The sequence below is a fragment of the Rhinopithecus roxellana genome, chromosome 12, assembly GCF_007565055.1.
Source record: "Rhinopithecus roxellana isolate Shanxi Qingling chromosome 12, ASM756505v1, whole genome shotgun sequence".
In the NCBI taxonomy this organism is placed as follows: Eukaryota; Metazoa; Chordata; class Mammalia; order Primates; family Cercopithecidae; genus Rhinopithecus; species Rhinopithecus roxellana.
Genome location: NC_044560.1, coordinates 55,216,473 through 55,243,559, shown reverse-complemented (window position 1 = coordinate 55,243,559; position 27,087 = coordinate 55,216,473). Strand labels below are relative to the sequence as shown.

General features: G+C 53.0%; 1 protein-coding gene and 1 non-coding gene across 3 annotated transcripts in view; both read right to left on the bottom strand.

Annotated features, from left to right (window-relative positions):
- Positions 1–27,087, bottom strand: part of GLIS1 (GLIS family zinc finger 1) — a 242,095-nt gene that overhangs the window by 172,265 nt on the left and 42,743 nt on the right. The window lies entirely within an intron of this gene.
- Positions 17,495–17,558, bottom strand: LOC115892533. Its single transcript, XR_004052405.1, has one exon. It is a non-coding gene; the product is annotated as a U7 small nuclear RNA (small nuclear RNA).

Genomic DNA, 27,087 nt, shown 5'->3' with positions numbered 1-27,087 from the left:
ACATACAGAGTCAATAAATTGATGAGATCTCAAGCTCCATTTACCAAAAAAAAATGTTCAGGTGAAAATACTCTCCTCCTGGGCCCAGAAAGGCCGCGTCCACCAGACTCAGCTCCTGGCACCACATTCTAAAAGGAGCTTGGGTACCTGCATTTGGAGAAAAGTGCCCAAGGCAGATGGCTGGGGTGTTGGCTCCTGGAAACGAGAGGCCCATGGCCCCCAGTGCCTGAGGCCTCACAGAGTAGAACCAGGATCGATGGGAGAAGTTATAAGGGCACAGATTTCACTAAATATAAGAACTGTCTTTGGAAGTAGTAAGCTTCCCATCATTAGAGGTATTCAGGGATAGACTGGAAGCCCTCCATTAGGAATATTTTAGGGAGAGGCACATGAATTTCATGTATGGTATGGAAAATGGAACATATATTTATTAAGTAGCTATATAAATTAGAATGTACTTTATATGTTATTTCATTAAATCTTCATAGATTTTTACAGATGAGGAAATCAAGGCTTAGGAAGGTGAAATGGTTTGCTTAAGTTCACAAGGCTGGTTAAGGCCAAACGCGGATTCAAACCCAGATCTGCCCAACTCCAAGGCTCCTTCCCTCCTCTCAATTTTGAAAATATTATATTTATTAACAAGAATTGAGTTTGAATCCTCATTCCCACTTCCTCCTACTATAGGATGAGGAAATTCTCAGCTTTTCCCTCTGTGAGCTATAGCCTGGGAGACACAGCAGGCTCTGGCCAAGCTGGTGGTGGCCAGCTGCCGTGTAGGAGGGCCAAGGCCAACTGAGTCAAGCCCTGCCTCCAGGCAGCCCTGAACCCATCCCACCCAGCCATTCTTCCAATCCAGGTGCCAAAATGGACCAGAAGCCCAGGGTATATCCTAAGCCTTCCAGGGCTCCTGCTGGGGCCTGAGAGTAGACTTAGGAAGCAGTGCAGGGCAGTGGGCAGAACACTAGATGAGGAATCCAGAGGTCTGGCCTCCATCACCTTGGGCAAGTCAGTCCACCTCCATGAGCCCCGCCTTCCTTTGTACGAAATGGAACCATTCTACCCACCTGACCCAACTCAGAGCTGTATGGAGTTCCTCCTGGAATACTCTCTCACCTTCCTATCTGTTAACTCCTACACATCCTTCAAGGCCCAGCCCCAAGATCACCTACTCTGTGAAGCCATCCCTGAGCACCTCCTACCCCTGGGCCTATGGTGACTTACTGTGTGCTTCTCTCGTACTCAGAACATCCCCTGTCATTTGACTATTTATTTGGCTGTCGATCTTGGAGCAGTCTCCAACGCACAGAGCAGCAAGTTGGATTGACAACAAGGCCTCTCTGCCAACCCAAACCCAATTGGCCTTTGAGGCCTTGCATTTGCAGGTCTCTGTGAAGTCTGCCTGCAGTCTCTGATGCTTTGTTTAACAATGTGCCCTGCAAGACTTTCCACCTGCTCCTCTCTCCCCGCTTCCCCACACAAATCTCGAGTTTTTTCTCTTTCTATGCCCCACAGTACCCAGCTCAGGGCTGGGTATAAAAGCAGACTGTGATCTCCCAAATCTAGCTGCCCACAGCAGCAAGAGTGTCCTGGAGCTGCTGTGGCCCTACCCTACTCTCTGTTGGGACTGGCTGCAGGGCTCAGGCAGGGTGGGCCCTTCCCCAGGCCCAGCCTGGCCAGACTGTCCCCAAGCCTCTGCCCAGCCAGGTCGCTCCAGTGTTGGGTGCATTATTCCCTGAGCTGGCAAGCACTCCATGTTCCCCACAATCTCATGCCTATAAAGGCCTAAATGGCGCCAGTGGAGGTGGAAGCCTTGTTCCAATCTGGGTCCCCACAAGCCCCCCTTCATTTCCCAAGCCTACACTCAGTTTAGGCTCATAAGTGTTATGTCTTTAACTAACCTCTTGTCCACACCATGCCCACAGAATTTTTGTTGTTGTTGCTAGTGGAACGCTGGAGTGATTTAGAGATAGCAGTGATAAAATGACTCTGAAAGGGCCTGGATTACCACTGGGGCCACTTGGCCAGGGAAACTCAGCCCCAGATACAGAGGGAAACAAAATAAACCCATGCCTTCAGTTACACTGCGCTGAGGGAATGAACCAAAAGGGCTTTACAGAAAGGTAGCACAGTGCAGGGAAGCCGTGGCTTCAAGCCCTGGCTATGCTTAGCACCTGTGAGGTCCTGGGCAAGTCACCTCCTTCGGAAAGAGTCCCTTGACACCTACGTCCCCAGTGGCCCCTACCTATGGGCACCTACTACTCCCCGAGCTTCTCATGCATCTCCCACTACACTGGATTTCCTCCAAACCAGGGTTACATCTGTTTTTCTCAGTCACCCAGCTCAGGGCCTGAGACAGAACAGCACTGGTAAACATTTGTTGGATGAACAGATGGATAGAAAAACAAAAGAACAAAGTTCAATTCTCTGGGCCTATTTTTCTATAGAACAAGAATTAAGCCGCTCTCCATTATACATTCCCTAATGCTAAGCACAATGCCTGGTACACCGTAGGTGGTGAAGTCCACATGACGGCAAGAATGTATGGAAACCTGTGTGGTCTGGCTCCTCATCAGGGTTGTAATTAAGAATCCACTGAGGCCAGGCGCGGTGGCTCACGCCTGTAATCCTAGCACTTTGGGAGGCCGAGGTGGGTGGATGACTTGAGGTCAGGAGTTTGAGACCAGCCTGACCAACATGGTAAAACCCCGTCTCTATGAAAAATACAAAAAGTAGCTGGGCATGGGGGTGCACCCCTGTAATCCCAGCTACTTGGGAGGCTGAGGCAGAAGAATTGCTTGAACTCAGGAGGCGGACGTTGCAGTGAGCCAAGATCATGCCACTGTACTCCAGCCTCGGTGACAGTGAGACTCATCTCCAAAAAAAAAAAAAAAAAAAAAAAAAAAAAAAAAAATCCACTGAGATGGGGGTGAAAACATTGCAAATACCTGTATGAGAGTGACTTTGATCAGTGCTACCCAATGCGTGGGCCACAGTCCAATGGCATCAGCATCGCCAAGAAACCTGCTAGAAATCCAAATTCTCACCCCAACCTATTGAAACAGAATCTCTGGGGACAGGGCTCAGGAATCTGGATATTAACAAGCCTGTCAAGTGATTTTTATGCACAGGAAAGAGTAAGAAACACTGTTTTTTTAAATCACAGGTCTAAATTACTTAAGTTCTCTGCACCCCAGTTTCCACATCTGTAAAATGGGAATAGGAATACGTGTAAATGTGCTCAGAGGAGTTACAGGCATGTGAGCTCTTGTTGCTGTTGTTGCTGAACACCTAGCCAGGAATCCTGCACCCCTGCATTGTGCGAGACACTAGGAGAGGCAGAGAAGCAGCAGACACTGCCCAGTTCTGATGTCCAGAGCTTAGGCTTAGGGTAAAGGCATGTTAAACTGAGGAGCATGTAATGAAGTACTTGATGATGTGGCTGGGGTTCAAGGCTGATCCAGAGGCCTCTGGGATTGAGCTGAAGTCATCCACATAAGGGATGCTAAGCTCACCACCCCACCAAAGCTGGCAGGAAACTTCTCTTTTACAGAACAGGAAACTGAGGCCAAGAGAGGCAAGACCGGCCTGAGGTCATCCAGGCAGTGGGGGCTGAGCCAAGCCTGGCATGCAGGCTTCTAAGAGATTACAAGCAGATTTCAAACAGAAGTGCCCTGCAGGAGCTGTCACTCGCCATGGCCCAGGAGCGGCAGGGACAGGCTGCCTGCACACACTCGGTGAATTCAGCTCTCCTCACTTCTGGCCAGGGGCCTCACACGGGCTGAAGGAGTCACAGCATCTCACCTGGAGACAGCTGGTTCTCTGCAGCCACCAGCTTTGCTTGACTGGGGTTACAGGTGAGGGTCCTGATAACTCCAGTATCCTGAAATTCCCCAAAATAGCCTCTTTCCCAAACCTTGTTAAACTAATATTCATTCATTTACTCTCCAAGCATCTCCTTTGTGCAGGCTCTGAGTGGGTGGCTTTGATCCTAGCAAGGACAAGAAAATCATTAACTTGGGATTATTATTCCACCTTTAGAGATGTGGCTCAGAGAGGGCATATGGCCTGAGGTCACACAGCTCAAGCAGGGTCTGATGGTGAAGCCTGTGCTCCACTCATGCCCTTGCTGCTTCCCAGAATCCGAAGCTTGGGTCGGTGCCTGGCTGAGACCCAAATTAGGGCCCAACTTTGGGCAAGTCGTAGCCCCACTCTGAGTGAGCCCAGATCTCCCAAGGCAAGGAAAATATCATCTCTCTCCCAGACCTGTCTGGGAAAATCCAAGAAAATGAAACAAGGAGCTGTGCAAACATGCAGGTGTCACTGACCACCTCTCACAGCTGGCCTCAAGCACAGACAGACACTGCGAGGGGACCTCTCCTCATGGCTCTGAAGGCAAGAGGACTGTTTTCCTCATTTTGGCAGAGGCTTACAGAGATGCAGTTCTCACACAGAGGCACAGAACAGCGAAGTCCAGACTTGAACACAGGTCTTCGGGCTCCTGGCCCAGGGTTCCTTCCAATTGGAGCTCTCATTGTCCTGCCACTTCTTCACCAAAACCTCCCCCAACTCCCACCCCACAGAACAGCAGCTCCTACCCCACCCCATCCCACCTCCTCTCCCTACCTGGCCCAGAGAGACAAGCCTGGAGCCAGCAGCCATCAGGACCTTGTCCAAAAATCCCCAGGCAAAAGCAGGAGGGGAAAAAAAGGCACAGTTAAAATTTGAAATTTCTTGAACAGAACCCTCTTTTATTTTGAAGATGAAATCGTAGACTTGGTTCACAGTTTGGGGAAAAAAATTAATCCTTGGATTTGCTTTGGGATTCAGCAAATTAACACTGTTTGCTCTGGTTTGGGGTTTGAGGTTTTGGTCAAATCTGTGGGATGTAACAATTGGGGATACCCCACCCCACAGGCCCCAAGGGTATCAGCCTCAGTGGCTCCACTTAAGGGGTGGGGACAAGGAAAGACTCATCGGGGAGGACCAGGCAGGAATCGTGGTTCCCTCAAAGCTCTGAGCGCAATCGGCCCAGGCCTGTACTGAGAAGCATCCACCCTTGCCCAGCTCAGTCTCCTCCTCAGTCTGGGCTAAGGACTGGGCTGCCTGCCTCCCTCACACCCTGGCACAGCAACCCAGGGAGGAACCTCCAAGCCTAAGAGATCCAACACATCCCCATCGGCCCTGCCCGGGTCTTCCCAAGGATCCTTCCACCTCCCCACTGCATGGGGCACTCCCTGAGGGCCAGTCCCCAGAACCCAGCACCGTCTACAGGCATGGCCGATGTAGATATTTAGAAATCACCTGCACCACCCACGCACCCTCATCCCCAGCCCTGCCACAGACATGTTCCTTAAGGATAATCAGGCTGAAACAGGCAAGGCACAGGTCCTTCCCCAGCCCTTGGGCTGAGCCTTCCAGCTTTCCACGTGTGCATCCTGGGGCCAGAAGCACCCTCCACCCTGACCTCCAAGAGTACCCTCTCCTGCTCTCCAGGGCCAAGCTAGGCTGTATCCCTCCCCATCAGCCTCATTTCAGGGCTAGGAGCTCTAATACCTCCTTGAATTTATTACAATTTCTCTTTCATTCTTGCCTCATACTAGAATGAGAAGGCTTTGGACACACATGCCTTCAAATCCCACTTACCGGTCCTGCGGGCCCTCTGGCCTTGCTAAGGCTGATCTACAAAGCCAGAATGTCACACTTGTTTTGCCAGTTCTCCATGACTGTGTTATGTGACATGCACGGAGCCCCTAGCTGAGCAATGCAAACAGCGGGTACGCCAGAAGCCCAAGCTCTCCTTCCCCTGTCCCCACTACCCTTGAGGATGACGCCAGCCTACAGCTCTGATGACAGACACACATTAGGGGTATAATGAGCTTCCCGAGGGGCTAGTGTTTCCATCAACAGAGTGCAGTGTGTAGATTAGTCATAATGGGAGTTATAGTTGCTACATCCACTTTTCACCAACAAACAAAGTTGGCGGAACCAGATTGGCTCCTTCCATGAAGGACCAGCAGTGATGCCCACCTTCCAGGTAAGAAGATAGAGGCACAAAGCCACCAAGTGGCTGGCCAAGGCGGTACATGTAGTGGGGACGGTGCGGGGGCAGGAATTCAAGTCTGCCAGGTTCTGGGACCCAAAGGGGAGAAACACCCCGCAAATGACAGCCTCGCCTCACCAACACCTAAGCATGTTCCCAAAAGCTCTGCTCCATGGCCTGGCCATTGAACGCCAGACAGACAGCCAGAGGAAAAACAACCCAGTTTGGAAGGCAATAAAAATGTGTTTTTTCTTGCTAAACAAATTAGTTTACATCTGGGAATGTACAAATAAATAGAGGGGCCTCTGCAGGCCCAGACCAGACGTCTCCCAGGGCCTGGGCCCCAGTCCGACTGGACCCAGCCCCGGGCACCCGCAAGGAGCACCCTCACTTCGCGCTTGCTGTCACGCCATCTCTGGGATCTGCTGCACCTCCTCACCTCCTCTCCCTACTTCTCTGTCATCACCTCAAGAACTGCCCATCTGTAGGCGTTCCTCCAAGCCTTCTTCTCACTTAAGGGAGGAGCACAGTCTCTGGTGTTTGCCTCCCACCTCACTGCTGCGAGGCCTCCAAAACATACTTTCCCCTCTGAGCCTCAGTCTCCTCAAGTGTCAAATGGAAACACTGATGTCTCCTGCCAGAGCTGTGGTGAGAATAAGATACACCTGAGGTCCCCACCACCCGTGGCTGGCACTTAGAAAACAGCCCCCAAACGTGGGATTCCTCCACAGTTCCCTGGCACTGCCAGCTCCTTGGGAAACATACTGGCTGTGGATGGCCCGAGGTCTGTTGATCCTGGTCTTTCTTCCCCATGCTCCTGAGGCAGTGGGCACCCCCATCAGACCTGACGATGTCCCCACCAGATGTCCCCTGAAGTGCCTGCCACCCTTGCTGTAGAGCCACACTCAGCTGCAGCTCACCGCAGATGCCCAGAGGGCCCCCTTGCACCAAGAACCTCTCTACGTATTTCAGCCATCAGTTCTCAGGTGGCCTGGGAGTGCAGGAGGGTGGGGAGGAGGGGAGCGGCGTCGCTGCCTCAGAATGGGCTGCAGCTGTTCAACCTCCATACAGATGAAGAAACTGAGACTCAGAGAGGTTAGATCACTTGCCTGGCATCATTCAAAAAAAAAAAAAAAAAAAAAAAAAGCCAGGTCTCTGGACTCCTAGCACCAACAATATTTTCTAATTCATATTAATGAGAAAAAGCTGGTACCTGCCCCTCCCCCAGAGCCATGGATGGGGAGATGATGGCAGAGATGTACTAAGGGCACAGAAACATCACCTACAGCCTGTCCAAGTACCAACAGCCACCAGGACTGCCCAGTTCTCTTGGAACTAAAAGGCTGCTGAGTTCGAGCCCTGAGTTAAATGGATGCATCACCGGGGCGTTGCCAACTGGTACTATCAGCCAGAACACAGACAAAAACAGCCGGGAGCAGAGCAAGAGTCAGGCCTCAGCCTCGGGAAGCGGGGAAGGTCTCTGACCTCAGTCTCCTTAACTGGAAACGGAAAGCACTGGACAAGCTGAACTCCAGGGTCCCTTCCCAGCCCAAAAATCTGGCTTCTATGGACCCAACTTTCCAGCCCACTTCTGCTGTCAAGTGTGGTATGCCTGTGGTCTGGGTTCCCAGGCAGCAAACCTAAAACTAGCCCCTGGCTGCTCCTTCCCTACGACCCCTCCACAGTCTGGGAGGTCACCCCCTACCTCTCATGTCCTCTTCCCACCAGGCCCAGGTCTGAAGTTGGGCTCGTGGCCACTGCAGCTGCCGGCATTCTTAGATGAAGCGGGAAACACGGGGGAGCAACCTTACATCCCACTTTATCTCCTTCCACTACCTCCAGGCCACCCTGGACCTCTGATGGGAGGGGGAAGGGGCCCACTATGAGGGGGAACGGGCAGGAGAGAGGGAGGTGGCAGCCACAAATGCCCCCAGCAGCAGCTGCATGACTGTGGGAGCTGGGCCTGCAATTAAAATAAACCCCAAAACAGCCTTAAAATAACTACAAGGCATTTCAAGAAGATTGTATTGTTGAATTTACTGTTTGTTTACTGAGACAATCCGAGTTGGGTTTCAGATGAAAGTAGGAGGGAGACCAGATGTGAGGCTGAACGTCTGACCTGAAGCATCTGCTGCTCCAGGAGGAGCCTAGAGTGAGGCAATGAAGACTCAGAGACTCAGACCCCTGCCCAAACCACAGGCTGCCTGGCCCCTCCTGTTCGGGCCCCAGAAAGCCACTTGCCCCATTTACGCAGAGCCCAGGGAGGGCTACTAAGAGGCACAGTGTCCCAGAGAGAAGTCTGAGCTGCAGAACCACAGAGATGAGAGCTCGAAGTCAGCCATGCCTCCTGGACGGGCCCCTTGGCTGCTCTGAGCCTGCTTCCTTGGGACAGCAATCACTCCTGCCCTCCTGCGCTGCTGTGAGGAGGGCCCGGGGAGGGCTGGAAAGCCCCTGTAGCAGGCTGACACACGGCAGACAATGCTGGCCCTACTTTTTGACTTCTCTCTCCAGCATGTCGGTCCTTTCTTGTAAAGAGGATTCTTAGAGCTGAAAACCAATGGCTCCTACCTACACCTGAGGCAGCCTGACCTGGGGAAAGGCCACCCCATGTTCCTGTGGCTCCCAGGGTGCCCCCAAATATGGAAGCAGTAATTGAGACCCCTGTTTCCTTACCGAACCCATCTAAGCCACATGTCTTTGAAATCCTCAAGGTGAGGTGCCAGGTCGAATTCTCCAGATCCCCAATCCCCAGCCCAAATGTCTGCTGAATGAAGGAGGGAGAAGGCAGGGAGCGAGGCAGGTCTCCACTCACAGGGAGATTCTAAAGGACCTAGATTATCTCAGCCACTAACAGCTTAAAAAAAAAATTCAGATCAAATACGGCATTTGTTCTTAATGTCTTCATAAGGAAAGGCAAGGAGGGAGAATTCCATCACATCAGTCTCATAGATAGGAACATGGAGGCCCAAAATGATTAAGAAAATGTACTTCCCTGTCCACAAACCCCTGCTTTTTGGCAGGAAGTAGAGACCATCATCTATACCTTGAGTGTGGGGCCCGCCACTCAGTGGCACCAGTACCAGTACTAGGGTGAAAGGGGACAGCCACAGACCTCTGCTCCTGACAGAGCTGTGTCACCATGGGCAAGATACTTAACCTCTCTGAGCCTCTTCCTCCTCTTGCAAAAGATGAATAATAAAGTCCCTCACTTTGACAACATTAAATAACAGAAGGGAAAGTGTTCTGTGAACTGTAGACCACATGGAAATGTGATCATCAGAAGATGTGATAATCATCCTGCTAATATCAGAGAAGGTTTTAAAACTCACGTGGTCAGAAAACAAATCCTATTTGGGGGAATAGGTGTGATGCTCTTACGATCTGCTGAATGAATGAGTGAATGAATGAAAGACACTCCAAAACCAAAACCATTCAGGTCATCTGAGTTTATTCTAAGACTGATTCTCCCTAATAACTAAACAGCAGGAATAAAATATCAGATCTAATCCCACAGCTGTCTAAATGAGCAGGGTGAGACGTATTTGAAGACAGAGAATTGACTGTGGACAAGAACTTTACCCTTCACTGTGCCCAAGGTGTACTTCTCCACAAGATGGCACACACGTGGCCACTGCCCGACACATCTACCCTGTGCAGACACTGGCCAGATGATCTCAACCCTGGACACAGCTGGGTCAGTGTTTCCAGGGCCTTCAGGCTGACTGCACTGATGCTATCTGCCAGGGTCAAAGAGAGGATGCAGGTCCCTCTTCTTGGCCTTGGGTCCACACAAGCCTCCAAAATTAAGTTAAAGAGGAAAACTCCAGCACTCCTCCACTGCTCCACGATCCACACTGGCACCTTCTTTTCTGAGTTCGTGGCTGCATGAAGATGCATGCCCAGCTGTGAGTACCTGGGCTGGGTTATGGGTAGATGGCATGCTGTTCCTCAGGGCTGCTTGTTAGAACCAGGGTTGCAGCCTGAGGTGGGCTGAGACTGGGCCGGCCACCGTTGTCCAACAAGGCAGAGTTTTGGGGCCTCGTCGTCTGCTGCCTGCATCACTGCCACCTCCCCTCACTGGCCGCCCTGTTCCCAGGACAATGCCAAGTAGAGAGGAATATACTGGCTGGAGCCAGAGAGGGGCCTGGACCCAAGTCAGAGACAAGGGAGAATTCCTGTAAAACTGTGAGTAAAATGGGAGAAGTGGATGCCACCAGGCTGGACAAGCCAGGAAAGAGAGCATTTATATTCTCTCTGCTGACAAAGCAGGGGACTGGACTTCCTGCACCTTCCACAGCTCAAGGATGGCTATTTCTTTTCAAGGACTACTAAGGAGAGGCAGGAAAAGGGCAGAAAAAAGCCCACCAGTGGTAACCACCCCACAAAGACTTGTGAATTCCCCACTTTGCTCTAGGTGCGTGGGACGTAGGAGGACCTACCCTTAGGGAACAGACAGCTCAGAGCTAAGAGATGCACTCGAGGTCACTGCGGGTGGGTGGAGAAACTGGGACTGAACCCCCTCTTCTCCTCCCCCATTCTCTTTTTCTGTAGAGCCATCTGCACTCAGCCAGCAATAAGTTCCTGCTCTCAGGGGCCTTCTCTGACCATTTCCCCTCCCCTCCTGCTACACTCTGTGTTGAGTTTATACTACACTAACTTAAACCACTTTGTAGGCTACTTTGCAAGTGTTCTTAATCTTTCAACTACTTCGTCGGCCCTTAGAAAATAAAGGAAATTTGAAATTGCTGTGCTGCATGCAATAAACTCTTGGCATCTGGCCAGTGGGGGCCATTTCAGGCAGATTCCACACTAGCCCTGCACAGATGCTTCCTGTTGTAAAGGTGAGGCGCCCCTCTGCCTCTACACAGCCCGCTCACCACCCGACTCCGACTCCGACTCCAACTTCGGACCCACTTGCAGCCATGCATTCTTCACTCCTTCAGCCATCCAGCAAGCAGCCGCTGACACAGCTGACACCTGGTGGCAGGCTGTGTGCTAGGCATGAAGGAATGGGGGGATGAAAGGTGCATCAGGCACAGTCCCTTCATTCCCGCATCTCTGTGAGGAGCTCACATTCTGGTGGGGGAATGGCCCTCTCACTCTATACATGTGACTGAAGTAAGCTGAACGTAATCAGAACAGGGCCTTCCTCTGCAGGCTACCGCTCAATATGTGTCCCCAAAAGGGATGCTGAGGCACAGGCAGATGGCAAGGGCGCTGGCAGAGACCCTAAGTGCTGGCATTGCAAGTTGGTAGCTCTTCGCTTATTAGAATACACCCACGCTCCTGTCTGAACTGATACTTCATGGGCAATAACTGCAGAGCCAGGGGGCAGGCAAGGGGAGAGAGGCTTAGGAGAGGTCCTTTCACCATTGGTTAATCTAGGAGGAGCTGCCTTTCGTAGCAAGTGTGCAGCAGAAGCTCATTCAATCAGACCAGAGTAGGAAGGAAACTCAAAGATTATCTCAGACAACCCTGCCATTTTACAGATAGATGGACTGTGGCCCCTAACTGTATGATGAGCTAAACAGATGTCCCTGCCTTAACCTCAGCACGTAGTGAGTGGTCAGAGAGCAATCGAGGAACAACACAAATAATACATGATCAACTCTGTTAGAGGCATGAAGGGAGTGTACATAGGAGAGGAATCAGGAAGGCTTCCCTGTAGAAGTAGCATAAACTGAGACATTAAGAATGAGGAAATAGTGAGCAAAGTCTGCAGCAAAGGAAGGGATAGGATTCCAGGTCAAGGGAATGGTCTGTGCAAAGGCACACTGAGGCAGAAGGTGGCACAGTGCTTTAGAAGGAAAGGAGAGAAGGTGAGTTCAGTCCTGGCATACGGAGTCTGGGGTCCCACTTCTGGCAGACACGTTCCTGGCTCCCCACCTGCACTGTGGATATACACTGCGAACACCTCCTGAACATCTACCAATGGCCAGGTGCTCATCCGAGCGCTCACACTCAGTAACTCCCTAATGGGCATCCTCACACCAGGTGGATGCGATTTTAACCGGAGAGGCAGGCAGTCCCCAGAGCCTGAGCCCCCCAACCAAAGGCCTCCTAACTTGTGGAGCACAATGACCACGAGCAGAGACTATGGTGTCAAAGAATCCTGGGTCCAAGCCCCAGCCCTGCTTCTGATTATCTGCATGACTCTGGGTGAGTTACTCTATCTCTGTGGGCCTCATCTGTGAAATGGGGAGAATGACGGCACCACCTGCTTCAGAGAGTCCTCACATGGATCACATGAGATCATTCACATAAATCAGTCAGTACGGTATCTGGCACACAGCATGCATCAAGGATGTCAGCAGGTACTAGCCTTAGCTCTTCTGTTTCTAGCCCTAGCAGAAGACCTGGCACAGGCAGGCATGTGGAATGAAAGAATGACCGAGGTGCCCGGTAAATGCTTGTCAGGAATGGAGTGTCACAGCCCTGAATTGGGTACCCTGGGGAGGTACTGAGCACCCATCAAGAGAGACCCTCAAGAACACAGTGGGTGGTCACTTGCTGGGGATGCTGCAGAAGGGATTTGTGCACTGGGAGGATGTAGATTAGAAGGACGAGGGCTTTGTACAGTCCTTGCCAGGCCTGAGACTTGGGGACTCTCCTGACCCACCCCGTCTGCCAGAGCACGGACAATTTTATGGAGCTCAGTTTCTTAATCACCTTATTCTGCCGGGGCTTAGAGTGGAATCTTTTCCCCAAATTGGACATTTATGGGGCTGAAGTAAAGACGGCGAGCAGGACGGATGAAGTGTCCACATTCCAGCTGGGAGGTTAAGGGCTTTTGTGTGCCTTCCTTCTAAACTCCAAAGTTCCCAGCCAGGCCTGGGGGCGTCCATGTCTCCCTCAGACGGGCAGGGCATTCCTGGGTCCACGTCCTCCCCACCCCCAAGATATCTGCAGTCCAGCTCCTCCTGCCCTCTCCGGAGGGAGCCAGGCTGCTAGAACCTCAGGGCCTCCCCAGAACTCAACACAGGACTGGCACCCAGAAGGTGTGTGTATTTATGGAATGTGTGAACCAAACTCAGCCTGATTTTCCTAACCCTGGGAAAGTGTGGGAAAGCCCAGAAGCCTCTAGGGGTCTCCCTGCTCCCTCTGACTCCTGGGATCTCTGTGGTCAGGACCAGCCCGGGCCCCTTAAGATCATGGATGGGGACCACTGCAGGTGAGCCTCACTTCACACTGCAAGGTGAAGCAACAAGTAGAGGTCAAAGCCACCAGGGTGGCTGGCTGTTCAGAGAGTTCTGCTTTCACAAAAGAAATTGAGGGCCCTCCTGTACCTCCTGAAGCACAGTTTGGTTTCTGTCACTACCTCAAATCAAGAACTTTCAGTGGCTTACTAGTACCCACAGGGTCACCTCCAGGCTCTTCAGCCTGGTACTCATTCCCTTCTTCCCCACCATGAATTTCCTTCATACAGCTCCCACACCAGCCTGGTGGGCCACCTGCCTCTCCTGTCCTCCTGGCCAGCAGGCTCCCAGCACCCCTACCCCATGACCACCTCTCAGCAGAAGTCCTGGGCCTGCTTCAGGGCAGCCAAGTGGAGCCTGGCTTGATGTGTGGCTTCAGGGAATTGGCTTTGCCCAGATCAGAGAATCCACCCTGCCCAGCCCTGAGCTGGAAACAGAGGACACAGAGAGTCATGCTGCCATCAAGAGACTCACGGGAGGGGAGACTAGCCAGAGCACTGGGGTTGTGGGGACCCAGAGGAGACATCTGACCTGGGCTAGAAGTTAGGGAAGGCTTCCTGGAGGAGACGCTGGCAGAGTTCTGAGAGGGAAACAGAAGAAAGAAGAGGGTGGGGAGGCATTTCCCCCAGCAAAAAGGCCATGAGCCAGCAGGTAAAGGTGAAAGACAGCAAGGCGGGTGTCCTGGCTGACCTCTGCCAATGCCCAGATCACAGGAGCACCCCCATCCAGGGGCCACAGAGAAGGAGACTAGACAGCACGCAGCTGACCCTACATGCTGCCACACACCCCTGCACCTTCACTCCCATTGGAGCCCGCGGACATACCATTCCTTGTGGCCACCCCGCCGCGGAGGACCGTGTCCCCAGAGCGCCGTGGTGTCTGCGCTGCCGGGCGCGATCTGTTATTATCCCCCGTCAGCGCTGCCGGCCTGTGTACATTCCTCCGTAATGAGTCTGACCTCCTCGGCAATGTTTAATCAGAGCCTAATCGACCCTGGCTTTGATCTGCTGCATTTTCTGCAAAAACCCTGGTACCTGATTTTTACAATCTGATTAGCAGGCTGACTCTCCGAAGCCAAAATTACCCTGAGTTGCAGAGATCCCTGCTGAGTTCTTTGTGTTTTTTCCCCTCTCTTCCAACAAGTTATTTCCTGAGACAACTGTCACTTCCCTCCTTGCCTGTGACTGTCTCCGTCACCCTCAGCTTTCACATCCAGTCAGTTGTCGGGTCTTAAATAGTGGGTCCTAACTCATCCCCTCCTCTCCCCAGTGGCTTCAGCACTGGCCACCACTACCACAGTCTGAGGCTCCTGCCCCTGACTGGCCCTTCAGTCTGTCCTCCACCCCGCAGCCAGATCTGCTGGGAGCTGCTGCACTGTGCCGAGCCATCTGGCCTCAGGAACTGCTCCCTGCTGAGCCCTCCAGCCAGCCTCACCTCAGATTCTCCCCATTCCCTCTCATGCATGGGTTCCGTCAGAAACCCGCCCTCCCCCTCTGCCCCGGCCCTTCATCTAGTTCCCTCTCCCCATCATCCACCAGGCTGCTCGCTGGCCCCTCTCCACTCCCACGGCCATGATCTCAGCTGCCCACCTATGGCCATTGTTCCTTCCATCTCTCCCACCAGACTGCAAAGCCCCTTTAGGAGGTTCTCTCTCATGCTCCACTGTTTCCCCCAGGGAGCGGAGCAATGACTGCCCCGAAGCTGGGTACTTAGCAAGTGAGGGAGGGAGGAAGGAAGGAAGATTCCCTTGCAGCCCATTCTGGAGGCAGTGCACTGCCAAATCAGACCATGGCACCTTCTTATCTTTCAGCTCCACAACGGCACATTCTCCCCTCCGGTTCAGCCTCCTCCACTTTCTACCAGCCCCCCTGCCGCTCTGATGGAGGACATTGCTTTGTTCTCATCCGCAGTGCTTTTTCCCTCCAAAGTGGGAAAGAAGGGTGAGAAAGAGAGCAGAGCTCCTTGTGAGCACAGGAAAATGGTCCTTGCTTGGTTGGTGGCAGACCCTGAGCTGGGCCCCTGGAGGCACAGATGAATCAGATCCTCTCCCTCTCCTCGGGAAGCTCACAGACTGTGGAGGCAGCAAGGGGAGCAGATAAACTGGAACACAGGGAAACAGTGCTCATCTCTGGCCAAGGGAACTGACTCTGCTTGAAAGAGACAGGAAGGAGTCCAAGAGGGAGCATCTGAGCTGGGTTTAAGAGAGAAATAGGAGCTCTCCAGTCAAGAAAAGAGTGACCATGCAAAGGCACAGAAGCATGAGAACATGTGGTGGGTTCAGAGGATGGGAAATGTTCCGGGTGGCCTGAATGTAGGTGGGAGTGGGGCAATAAGTTTGCTGTGGCCAGATCAAAAGGGCCTTGTCCACCATGCTAGGGAGGTGGGACTGTGCCCTGTAGGATCACTGTGTCCATCACATAATTGAACTTCCTGATGGTGTTGAGCCCTTTCTTTGCCCTGGTACACAGTGGATTCCAGAGCTGTGTATAGGAGGCTCCCAAGAGCTACTCCACTGCCAGTGAGGCCACCGAGGCTCAGAGAGGCCAAGTGACTTGGCCAAGGTCACACAGCCTCCGAGAGGCAGAGCATGGACTGGAACCTAGAATCTCCTAAAGTTAAGGAAAGGTTTTCCCAGGATGGAAGCAAACGAGAGAATCACGGTGGGAGCAGAACTAGAACTAAGCAGGAAAGCTGGACTTGGAAGGGGCCGCTCGCCTCTTGGGCAGAGGAGGAGGAGAGTAGTCCCAGCTCCCAAGGCCCTTCATACCCTGTAAGGCACCACCCGTCCACCTGGGTCTCTCAGACATTTTGGAGGGGTGAGCAGTGGAAGGAAAGAAAGTCTCCTGAAGGCTTCCCATGGAGCTCTTTCACTAATTATTTACTCCCAGCCATTCCAAGGAGACCCTGAGACAACATCTATCACCTGGTCCAACCAGCCAGCCCCGCTTCACCAAGCCCTTGTGTGTCAGGCTTTGCACAGTTGAGCCCCCACAATAATTCCTCAGGGTAGACAAAGTACATCCCCGCTTTCCTCACCCTGTGAGAGCCGAGGAGCTTCCTGAAGGGCCCCCTGCTGTCAGGTGGTTCTGTGCATTCTCTTCTTCAAGCCACAAGGTCTGCTTACATGCTCTGGGTCCCCCCAGCTAGGAAGGGGCAGCACCGGGTCAAAGCCCCTGCCGTCCACCACCCAGCCAGGGTCTTCCCATAGCATCTGGCCACCTCCTTCACAAAGGGACAGATGGTGGGCAGGAGTTCTGGCTAATGGGGGTTTCAGTTAACCAGGTATCACAGGGTGTTCTTTGCCCCAGGCCCCCATGTCATCAGGGAACAGTGACAACTGCTCCCACTTGCGCAGGCTCCCAGGCACAGGGGCTTGACCTCCCCACACCTCTCACCCCAACTCAGGGAGCCAGTGGTGCCCACCACATCATAGATGAGGAAGAGTCCTAGACGCAAGCAGGCCTGGCTGTGCTCCTAGCCCCACCTCAAGCCCAGAGGACCCAGCCTCTGGCCCTCCCTGGAGCCATCAGGATCACCGTACTGTGCTGTCAAGGCTGAGGAACCGGGGCTGCCTCCCTGGAGGCCACACTGGCCCTGCCCCAGCGTGTTTCCTGCTTAGTAGGCTTTGGCCCTGTGTGTGGCATGCTGACACCCGCTCAGTCCCTGATTCAGGGCGAGCACCTCACCAGACTCTCATTCAGTTCTATTTTCTCTGCAAACATCCCCACGGGCCCATCGCTCCCTCCTGTGCCCAGGAATGCAAGTGTGGGCTCATGGGGGATAAATCTGTCTGAGTCTGTATTTTGACTAGTCCCTACAAAATGTGCTCTGAGCACTTTGCAGGGGAAAGGTAGGGAAAGGGGAAGAGGTGGCGGGTGAAAGGGGGCTCACCCCTCGTGCAGCTGTGCAGTCCTGCCAAGCCAGGGACTAGGGATTAGACCCAGTCTTTCTGGTGCCGCCTTTCCCACCGCCCTCTCTGTTCTCCTGCCCATTCCTTAGTGCCCAGGCCAAATGCCCCCTCCTCCACAAAGACTTCCCTGGTCTCCCGACTGGGAACTAGGATGTCCTTCCCGAGCTCCACAGCACATTCCTCCTCCCTGGTCTCACGCTGACCAGTGACTGCCTTACTTTCCCCAGGAAACCCTGAGCTCCTCCAGGGCAGGCCCACAGGCCCTGTACGGTGTCATGTACAAGAAGAGATGCTAAGGAAAAATCTGCTAAATAGGTACATTTTTTAAATTGGTTTCTGTGTGTGTGGGATGTTTTCTGGTAAAAACCAGAAAACCTGCCAGAAAAATTCTAAAAGGGCCACACCACCTGTTTTTAAATTTTTACTGAGTGCCTGATCTTGCCCAATGGCAGCAAATTCATTTGGGGGCACCTTGAGGACACCTGCTGGCAGAATCCATGAAGGCCCAAGAGTAGTGTAGAGGTACCAGCCACACCCCCAGGCCGGACTCTGGGGCGGGCATGGCTGAGGAATAAAACCGTCACGGTAGTCTTAGAACTCCAGGATCCACATTCTTCCTCAAGCCGCCTGCTTTCAGTAGCACTTTGTGGACGGCTGAATACTTTCTCTCAGGTCGTTTGATGGTCTCCTTACACGTGGGGCAGGTTAAGAGACCAGCCCAAAGGTACAGTTGGTCCATGCACCTCAACACTCATTCAAAAGACATTAGAAAGAGAGACGTGGAGAGTTTCAATTCAGTGCAGTAAGTGCTGTGATGGAGTAAAGCAGGGGGCAGTGGAGGGAAGGAGGCCTCAGAGGCTTCACAGAGGCACCACCTGCAGGGCAGGACTCACAGCAGCTGCCCTCCTTCCCCAGGCGAGAGGCATTTACCCCAGCTGGCCTCTAGTTCCAGTCCTCCCTCCTGGCTGCAGCTCTCCACTATCTACCAAGTTGACCCACCTGCTGAGTCCCATATATCTTCCCATCCAGAAACATCTTGAACTGAGAGTCAGCGAGACCAGGGCACGTGACCACAGAGATGGGGAGTCGCAGCAAGATCTGTGCTGTGACCTTTCTGCCTGAGAACAGTAGAAGGCAAGCACTCAAGAGGTCTTCATTCTCAACACTTAGCCCAAACAAACACTTACCTCTCCATTTGGCCACAGGCAGTACCAATGCCCTGTGTGATGCTGGGCAAACTCTGCCCCTCTCTGGACCCACCATAACAGCCTGAGACCAGACCTCTTCTGTCTAGGAGTGTGGCATCTGTGATGTGTTACCCCCCAACAGGCCCCTCTGAGAGGCATCTCAGCGCCTATTACTGGCCCCTGCAGATGAGGTCCCAGGAGCTCAGCCTGGCCCTCCGGCCCCTGGCCCTTGCCAGCCTTCACTTGCCCATATGTGCCCTTCAGAGCTGGTTTATCCCCACCACTTTGTACCTCTGGGCTACATGTAGTAAGTGGAATGCCTTTCCCCTTCCTGCCAGGCCAACACAAGCCTATCTCTTCCCAAATGAAGCTCTCTCACACTTTGCACTGTGCTCCCTAACCCTGAGTCATACTATATGGTCATTATCTGATACCCAGTGGCCTGCCCCCTCTGCTCTGAGTTCCCTGAGTCAGGCCTGAAGCCTGATTTATCTCTGGGTCCCCAGCATAAGCTAGAAAAGGTGAAGAACAGGAATCAAACATCAGCCACACATGCACAGTGAGGGCATCAGGCCAGGGAGCCTCACCATCCAGCAACGCTCGGCACCACAGCACCGCATCTTCAGGGCCACAGGCAGGGATGGCTCACTGCCCCAGGCTCCACTGCCCCCATCAGCACATGATGGGGAACAGGGTGGTCTCCAAGGCCCTCACTCTGTGAAGACCTGTGCTGCAGGACACAGCTGGGGCAGCTTCCACTGGTCTCATATGAGACACGGCGGGGGGCTCCTTCAGGAACCAGATCTCAAATGGCCTCTGCCTGAACTGGCCGCCAAATGGTCAGTTTGGAGGGTGGAGAAAGGACACTTTAACACTATAGCGCCTCTTGGCTTCAACGTCTGCATCTGGCAATGGATGTGACAGAACAAGCAGGACACTGTGGCGCAGCCTGCGCTGTCCAGTGCTGTTCAGAGTGCCAGGGCCATCTGTCTTTCCCTCAGTCGTCCAGAGAGGCAGGCAGGGCAGTGATGATTAACCCCTGTTTTCGGCTGAGAAAATGAGACTCAGGAGGCAGGACATTTGAACTGGCCTTAACAGACAGAGAAGGAAGAAAGGGCTTTTCAGCAGAGGGGTTGGTATCACCGGAAACAGGCGATGATGTCGATGCGAAAACTGTCCAAGGGTGTGGCTGAAGCAGGAATAATAAAAACCAGGTGCCACTCCAACTGCTTTGCATAAATCTAGACATGTAATCCTCAGAACCCCTTGAGGTGGATATAATTATGTCCCCCTTTTTACAGCTGGGGCAACTGAAGCACAAGTAACCTTCCTGAGGTTGTCCAGCTAGCAGTGAAGGAGCAGGGATGAAGCAAACCCAGGCTCCAGGGTACACATTCCTCCTCAAGCACTTGCCCTGCACTGCCTCTCAAAAAGGAAGGAGATGCCAGGCGCTGTGGCTCATGCCTGTAACATGCCTGTAATCCCAACACTTTGGGGGGCTGTCAGGAGGATCACTCAAGGCCAGGAGTTCAAGACCAGCCTGGGAAACACAGCAAGACCTCCATCTCTACAAAAAATTTTTAAAAGCTAGCCAGGAATGGTGGTTACACACCTGTAGTCCCAGATACTCAGGAGGCTGAGGTGGGAGGATCACTTGAGGACAGGAGTTTGAGGCTGCAGTGGGTTACGATCACATCACTGCACTGCAACCTGGGCAACAGAGTGAGAACTGTCTCTTAAACGAAGGGAGCCCATGAAAGCCTCCTATTCAGTGATGCCTGGCCCTTAATTAATATCTGATGAGCAAACAAGTGGGTGGGTGAACAGAGAGTCTCAGCATCTCACCCTACCTATGATATTAGCTCCCTGGTCTACAGCCCTCATACCATTGGCTGGGACCACTTAGCCCCACAGCTCTCTCTTCCCACCCCCCAGCTCCATTTCCAGCAGGAAGATTTGAGAGGGTCCTATGGAGCTCCGAGTGAGGCACACAGGGTGGCTACTAGTCCAACTCTGACCTCAGTCCCACCTCCAAGCTCCTGCCCTGCAGGGCCCACCACGCCCTTGCCGCCACACCATGGTCAGGCTTGCTCTGGCTCTGCCTTTGTCTCCCGGGCTGCAGGCCCCTGCCTCTGATCGCTCCGTTTGATTCCTGAACTAACCCCATCCCCATTCCCCTCCCAGCTGGTGGGTCCCCACATGCCTCAATTTTACCATCACTCATGGCCAGATTCTAGTCAAAGCCCTCCAAAAACTCCCACCTAGGCCAGGGTACCCACCTCCACTCAGGCTAGGGCGCACCCCCACTTTGTCCCTCCCCAGCTGTACCCACAGTGGGGGCTTCAGTGCCCAGGCCCAGCCTCTCTCACCACCTGCTGCCCACAGAGCCCAGTCTGACCCAGTCCTGCCCATCTCATCATCGCCCCTCCCACCACCACAGGAGACACACATGAACCTAAATCCAAGTGCCCCAAAGTCTGGCCTTTTGCCTGTTGCCCACAGAATCTTGGGCCCACCCTGGACTCCGTGAGCAGAATCACTGGAGATGATGAGGCCTGGGAGGACCCCGGGCCCAGGATCCCAGATCCACACGGACGGGGAGGAGCTGAGCCCCCTGCTGCTCCTTGCTCTCCACTGTCCATGAACTCCTCCACCACTGCTCCTCCTCCATCCCCTCTCCCTCTCCCAACAACTCCCTCGCCTGGAGCTTCCACACCTTTTCCACCAGCCACTCCCTGCAGCCACTCAGCCAGCATCAAATCATACACTGGCCGAGCTTTGAATTTGCTAATAAAGGGTCCTTCATTTCTGCACAGCTCCACCTTACTGAATTTGCAGTTTCTCTAAATGACCTTTATATTCCTTTCATGGCCAATCCCGACCTCCCTCCTACCCCAACTCCAACCCAGAGTCACACCCACCCAGCATTACCAGGTTCCACAGTTAAACCAACTCTGCCCCAGAGACTGTGTTTCTGAAAGCATAGAGAGATGTATATTATCATTACTCTAGTCCCAGCATGGCAGCAGCAGGGCCCATATGGACGGGGGTCATGGAAGACAGAGGAGTTCCACACCTATAATCTGACCTGGAGACAGTGTCTGGCAATTTCACGCCCAGCCTGCAGCCCACTCTGCAGTTCTCCCTGTCTCTGTTAAACACCTGACCCCTCAAACTGCCTCCCTTTTTCCTAACCCAAGCTTTCTTTTCCTTCTCATCCAACCTCTCTTTTTCCCCAACTAAAGAGAGAAGGATTTGAAAAGCTATTTCTAAAACTACTATAGAACAATAAAGCCCCTTTTGAACTAAGTACACCATGTAAGGAGGCTTAAACTCACTGCCAGATTCAGTATCCTGGAGCTCAACACTATGTCATATCCTTGCTCAAAAGCCCTCCATGGCTCCCCACTGCCTGAAGAGTAAAAGGACTCAACACAACCATAAAATAGCAACTGGTATTCAATGTACTTGAGATGTGCATGGAAAGAATGTAGCAATAACGTGAAGGATGTAACAATAACAATAAACATAGCTAGCAATTATTGAGCACTTACTATGTGCTTTACACACATTAATACGTTACCCTATAGGGTTATAGTAACCTTCACGACAGCCTTGCCAGGTGCGTGCCACTATTGTCTCTGATTTAGAGTTGGGGTTGTGCTGAGAAACAGGGCTTCCAGCAGCTCTGCTTCTCAGTCACTGTGGGTGTAGCTGGGGGAGAGATACAGAGGGTATGGGCCCTAGCCTGAGTGGAAGTGGGGGACCCTGACTCAGGTGGGGGTGAGTTTTTGGAGGGGTTGGCTAGAAGTTGGCTGTGAAGAAGGGAAGTTGGGGAAACCCAGGCCATGCCAGCTCGGGCCTGCTTTCTCCCCACTGGGCTGGAACCACACGCTTGCCCAAGGCCCCTGCAGGCCCAGTTCTCTGGATGGGGGGCACCACCACTCTAAGCAAACCCCAAAATCTTCCAGGAACCCACTCAATCTTCACTGGCTGGACTGGCCTGTCTGTCAGTGAACTCCCAGGGACCCATCTCATCCCAGGAAGCACCTCTAGAGCCCTTCTCTATCCCTCTACATCCATGTCCATCCTTTCTGAGAGAAGGTATGTCCCTCACAGGTGCACAGCACTTCACAGTATAAGGGTGCTTCGTCGAGACCTCGTATCAACCCAGAGAGAGAAGCAGGGCAAAGTATATTCCACTCTGCAGACAAGGAAATCATCGTGACACCATATGTTCCAGGCATTGTTTCATAATTTAATCCTCCCTACAGCCCCTTCTGAGACGATTATCCCCACTTTACAGATGAGGAAACTGAGGTAGAGAAGAGCTGTGACTTGCCATGGTCCCGTGTCAAGTCAGTGGCAGGACTTGAACCCAGGTCTCCCTGGGGGTAGTCAGTCTCTGGAGGCCACCAACATGGCCAACTTAACCTCAGAAGATCCATCTTCCCTGCTGCTGACCATCCCAAACCTTCTGGACACCCAGACCTGGGGGGCAGGCATCTGGCCAACCACTTGAGATGGTTCTCAGCAGCCCCTGTGGCCTGAGGTCAGAACTGCTAAGGCTGGCTCTGGCGTGCTCCCCCAGCCACCGCATCCCATCCTGGTCCCACAGCACCCCAGCCAGAGCTGCCCCCACAGCCCAGCCTCTCACCCCCGCCCACAGATCCAAATTTCCATTCCCTCAGCAGCATGAGCTCAGTGGGGAGGAAGGCAATCTGATTACAAGCAGTCCTGGCCTTGGGGTCGCCAAGGGTGTGGGCATCATAAAGCAGGCGCCCTGGCAGCACTGAAGAGGGGAGGGAATGGTGCAGGAAGCCCAGGATGTCGAGGCCGGGCTCTGTTACCACCACACTGGGCGGCCTCCTAAGCCTCAGTGACCCACCTGGAAAGCATGCCTTTTCATCGATCGCTGCCTTACCTAACCCTCCAGATGGCTGTGCCGCTCAAAGTGACCTTGATGAGAAGATGCTTTGGGAAATAGGAAACATGACGCAGACACGAGGAGGCTCTGTCATCACCGTCACTCTGAACAAGGTTTCCCTGAGCGCCTTCCCCAGGCCAGGCCTGACGGTGGGCACTGGGCTCATGGAGAGGAGGAAACAGTCCCGACCCCCGCAGTCTACTGCCTGGTAGGGGAGACAGGCAGCAGGCGACCACCACACAGGTGCCTGGTGCTGCACGGAGGGACACTCTAGGGACTGCAGGGACCCAAAGAAGGGGCTCTCACCCAATCTGGGGTCAGGGCAGGTCTAGGATGGCCCCCTGAATGAGTTTGAAAGACCAGCGGGAGTTGGCCAAATGGAGGGGGTGGGCCCTGTAGGTGAGAAACGGCAGGGGTAAAGGCATTTATCCCTTTAGATGTGGGCTGCTGGGGGAGGGGTGACAAGGAGAGAAGACATTAGCAAAGCACACAGCATACCATAGGTGCTCAGAACGTGGTTGTTCTCTTCCCCTTCCCATACCTCACCCTGTGGACTCAAGTCCAAGCTTATACCTCCTCACTCCCTTTCTGCGAGTCAGCTGGCCCTGCCAGGAACCCTTTCTGCCTTCTCTTCTCAGTGGGCTGTATCCAGTGTCCCTGCTGGCCCAGGAAAGCCCTGCTGACCTGACCTCCTGGGCATCAAGCTGGGCCCAGCCCATGAATTAAGCTCATGCAGAGGGGGCCCTGCTGAGGTGGCAGCACCACCCAGGAAGAAAGCCCAAGCTGGGCTGACACCGCTGGGATTCCAGCTCCACCTCCTACAGGCTGTGTGGCCTTGGGCAAGCTGCTCAAGGGCTCGGACCTGAGACTTGGGGTAGAAGGAGTTACTATAGACTGGGCTACATGGGGCACACAGTGCAGTCCTGCACACACACTAGCAGGAGCTAAATTCTCACTATCGTAGTAAATTGATGCTGCCTCAAAAAATCCAGGCTGTAGGGTCACTTGGTAAGCATGAAATGTTGTGCAGGACAATGGTTACTAGTATGGAAGGGTGGCTGAAAACATGGGCAGCTCCGATCGTGCCTGCGAATAGCCACTGCACTCCAGCCTGGGCAACACAGTAAGACCCCCAACTGTAAATATATATAAATATATATACTGGCTCACACCTCCCCAGACACTAGGGACCAGGGCCAGGCAGCAAATTGCTCCTAATAAGTCAGGGAAGGCAAGTCAATGAAAACATTACAATCCACAGTAGGCCCACATCCATTTAAAATGCCCTGTGTGTAATGAAGCCCTGCAGGCCGACAGTCAGCTGGGGTAGGAATGGGTTGAGGAAGAGGAAAGCCCCAGGCTCTGCTGCTCCCAGCTGGTCTGGACTGTGTGGCCCAAATCCCCAGTTATGTGACCATGGGTCATCATCTCACCTCGAGAGCTTGCAGCTCCCATGTGTAAAAGGGGAGTGAGAGGCCTCCAAGGTCATGGTGTAAGTCTGAGGGGAGGATGTGTATGAAACACTAACTGGCAGTGAAGCGTGAAGGAGTGGCAAGAGAGAGAAGGAGAGGTCAAGGAGAGTCACCTCCAGGCTGGGTGAGCCGAAGACCTAACCAGAAGAAGGTGGCGGATGGGGCACTACGACAGTGACTTGTCTGTCCTCAGCCAGCCAGCTGGGAGCTCCCTGAAGGCAGGGACCCATCTCACTGGTGCCATGACTGCCAGGTATGTAGCAGGCACTGAGCAGTGAATGTCCAGCACAGTAGAGGGCTCAGCCCGACCCTGGGCCTCTTCCCTCCACCCTGTGTCCTGGGAGGCCCCAGGTCCAGTTCAGGAAGGCAGGAGGGGCCCGAGGCAGTAGACAAGAGCTTGGAGCCCAGAGCCAGAACAAAGGAGGGAAGATGACCTGGAGAAGTGTGCCGCACTGGGACCCAAAAACTGGCTTTTACTGAGTACCTACTGAATACAAGCGTATTCGGTTTACATACAGTATTTCATTTAGCTCTGGCAACTACCGCTAGAAATGAAAACTCTTCATCTGTTAAGAAGGATTAATCAATGCAGCCAAGATCACTCATTTTAGGAGAGGCTCAGGTCTGCCTGACCCAGGCACCAGGGGCCTTTCCTGGCCCTCTTTGGCCCCTAGCTGTGGGTGCCAGAGCATCTCTTGAGAATGCAGGCAGACTCACAGTCAGGAGGCTGCACTCCAAGTCCAGAAATGTCTCAAATGCATGAAATCCCCAGGGCTTCTCCACTCCCAGCAGTCACCCCTGCTTTACAAGATGGGACAATTCTGAAAGTTTCCCTCCCCTCGGGGAGCCGGCGAGCTCCAAGCGGTTAATGCTTTGCTCAGCACAGGCCTGAGTTTAATAAAACTAGAAGCAGCTAATGGCTAACAATAAAAAATAATATTTTTCCTTCAAGCAATTAAATTGTAATATAGATCTCACTAATTCCTTCCTGTTCTTTCCCTTGAGATCTCAGATCAAGCAACAGAAGAAATAAATTATGCATCACTATTCCCTACTTGAAACTCAAGTTTTAAGGAATCTAAGGGAGAAAGACTGCCTCCATTAAGGCAGAATCTGAGGATTTTTTACAGAGGTTTCATATAACAAGTTACCTTTCTACAAAACACGGGATCCACGACCCAGACCCATCTGAAAGATCAAAAAATGCACCACTCGCCCTTTCTCCAAAGAACCACAGGGTGTGCAAATTAATCTTACCAAAGCATGGCTAAAAACTCTCCATGGCCCCTCTATCTACAGGAAAATAAATCAAACTCCCCCACCCTCACCCTACCCAATCATGCTCATAAGGCCTTCCAACTTTATTTCTCTTCGTTCCCTCCACGTGCCCTTCCGTGCAGCCAAGCAGAGCTCACTGCGGTCCTCATACGTGCCGTCTGCTTTCCCACTGTTATGCTTCGCCCATGCCTCCTGGAACTCCCTTCCCGCCAGCGCTCAAGGGCCCAGCTCCCACCCACAGCCTTGCCTGCCTCCCTCCCTCAGCTGGAACAGGCCATCATTCACTCTTGGAACTCCTACAGAACTCTGTCTCTTAAAGAGTTTCCCCTTTCAACCCTGGCTGACAGCCTCTCGAGATGGCCACATGAGTCTGGGAATAGAACACCTTCCACGTGGCATCCCCATGCAGCCCCTCTCGAAAGGTCGCTTCACTGTGCTTAGCATGATGACCAGTATTTTCACAGGAGGTGTGTCCATATTCACTGGGTGGATTTATAAATGAATTCAATAACCTGAGACTTGGGGTAGAAGGAGTTATTATAGACTGGGCCACACAGGGCACACAACGCAGTCCTGCACACACACTAGCGGGAGCTAATCATAGTAAACTGATGCTGAGGACTACTCTCAAGACCACAGGAGGGAGCTGGGAGGAGACAGGACAAGAACTTTTGGACATTGCCTGGACAGTGGGAAGACGGGCACAGCAATAAACCCCAAGAATGACACAATAGCAGGCTCTGTAAGGAAAGTGGAGGAAAGACAGTAATGCCAACCTGAGTGGGTCACCCTGCCCAAAATCCTTCAGAGGATCCCCCTGCCGACTGGCAGAGTTGGGATTTCCTTAGCTCTGCATTCAAGGCCCTCTGAGGTTCTCACTCTACTGCCAACTTTCACTTCCTATTCCAATTGCTTTGCACATGCAGTTCCTCCCCACCATTCTGCCTAAAGGACCTCTCTCCATCCTTCAAAGCGTGGTTCAGTGCCACACCCCCAATCCCACCCTCCTCTGGGGGCCACTGTCTGTTCTGGGGCCTCCCCTTACCCAGGCTGTCCTGTGACAGGTTCAGGATG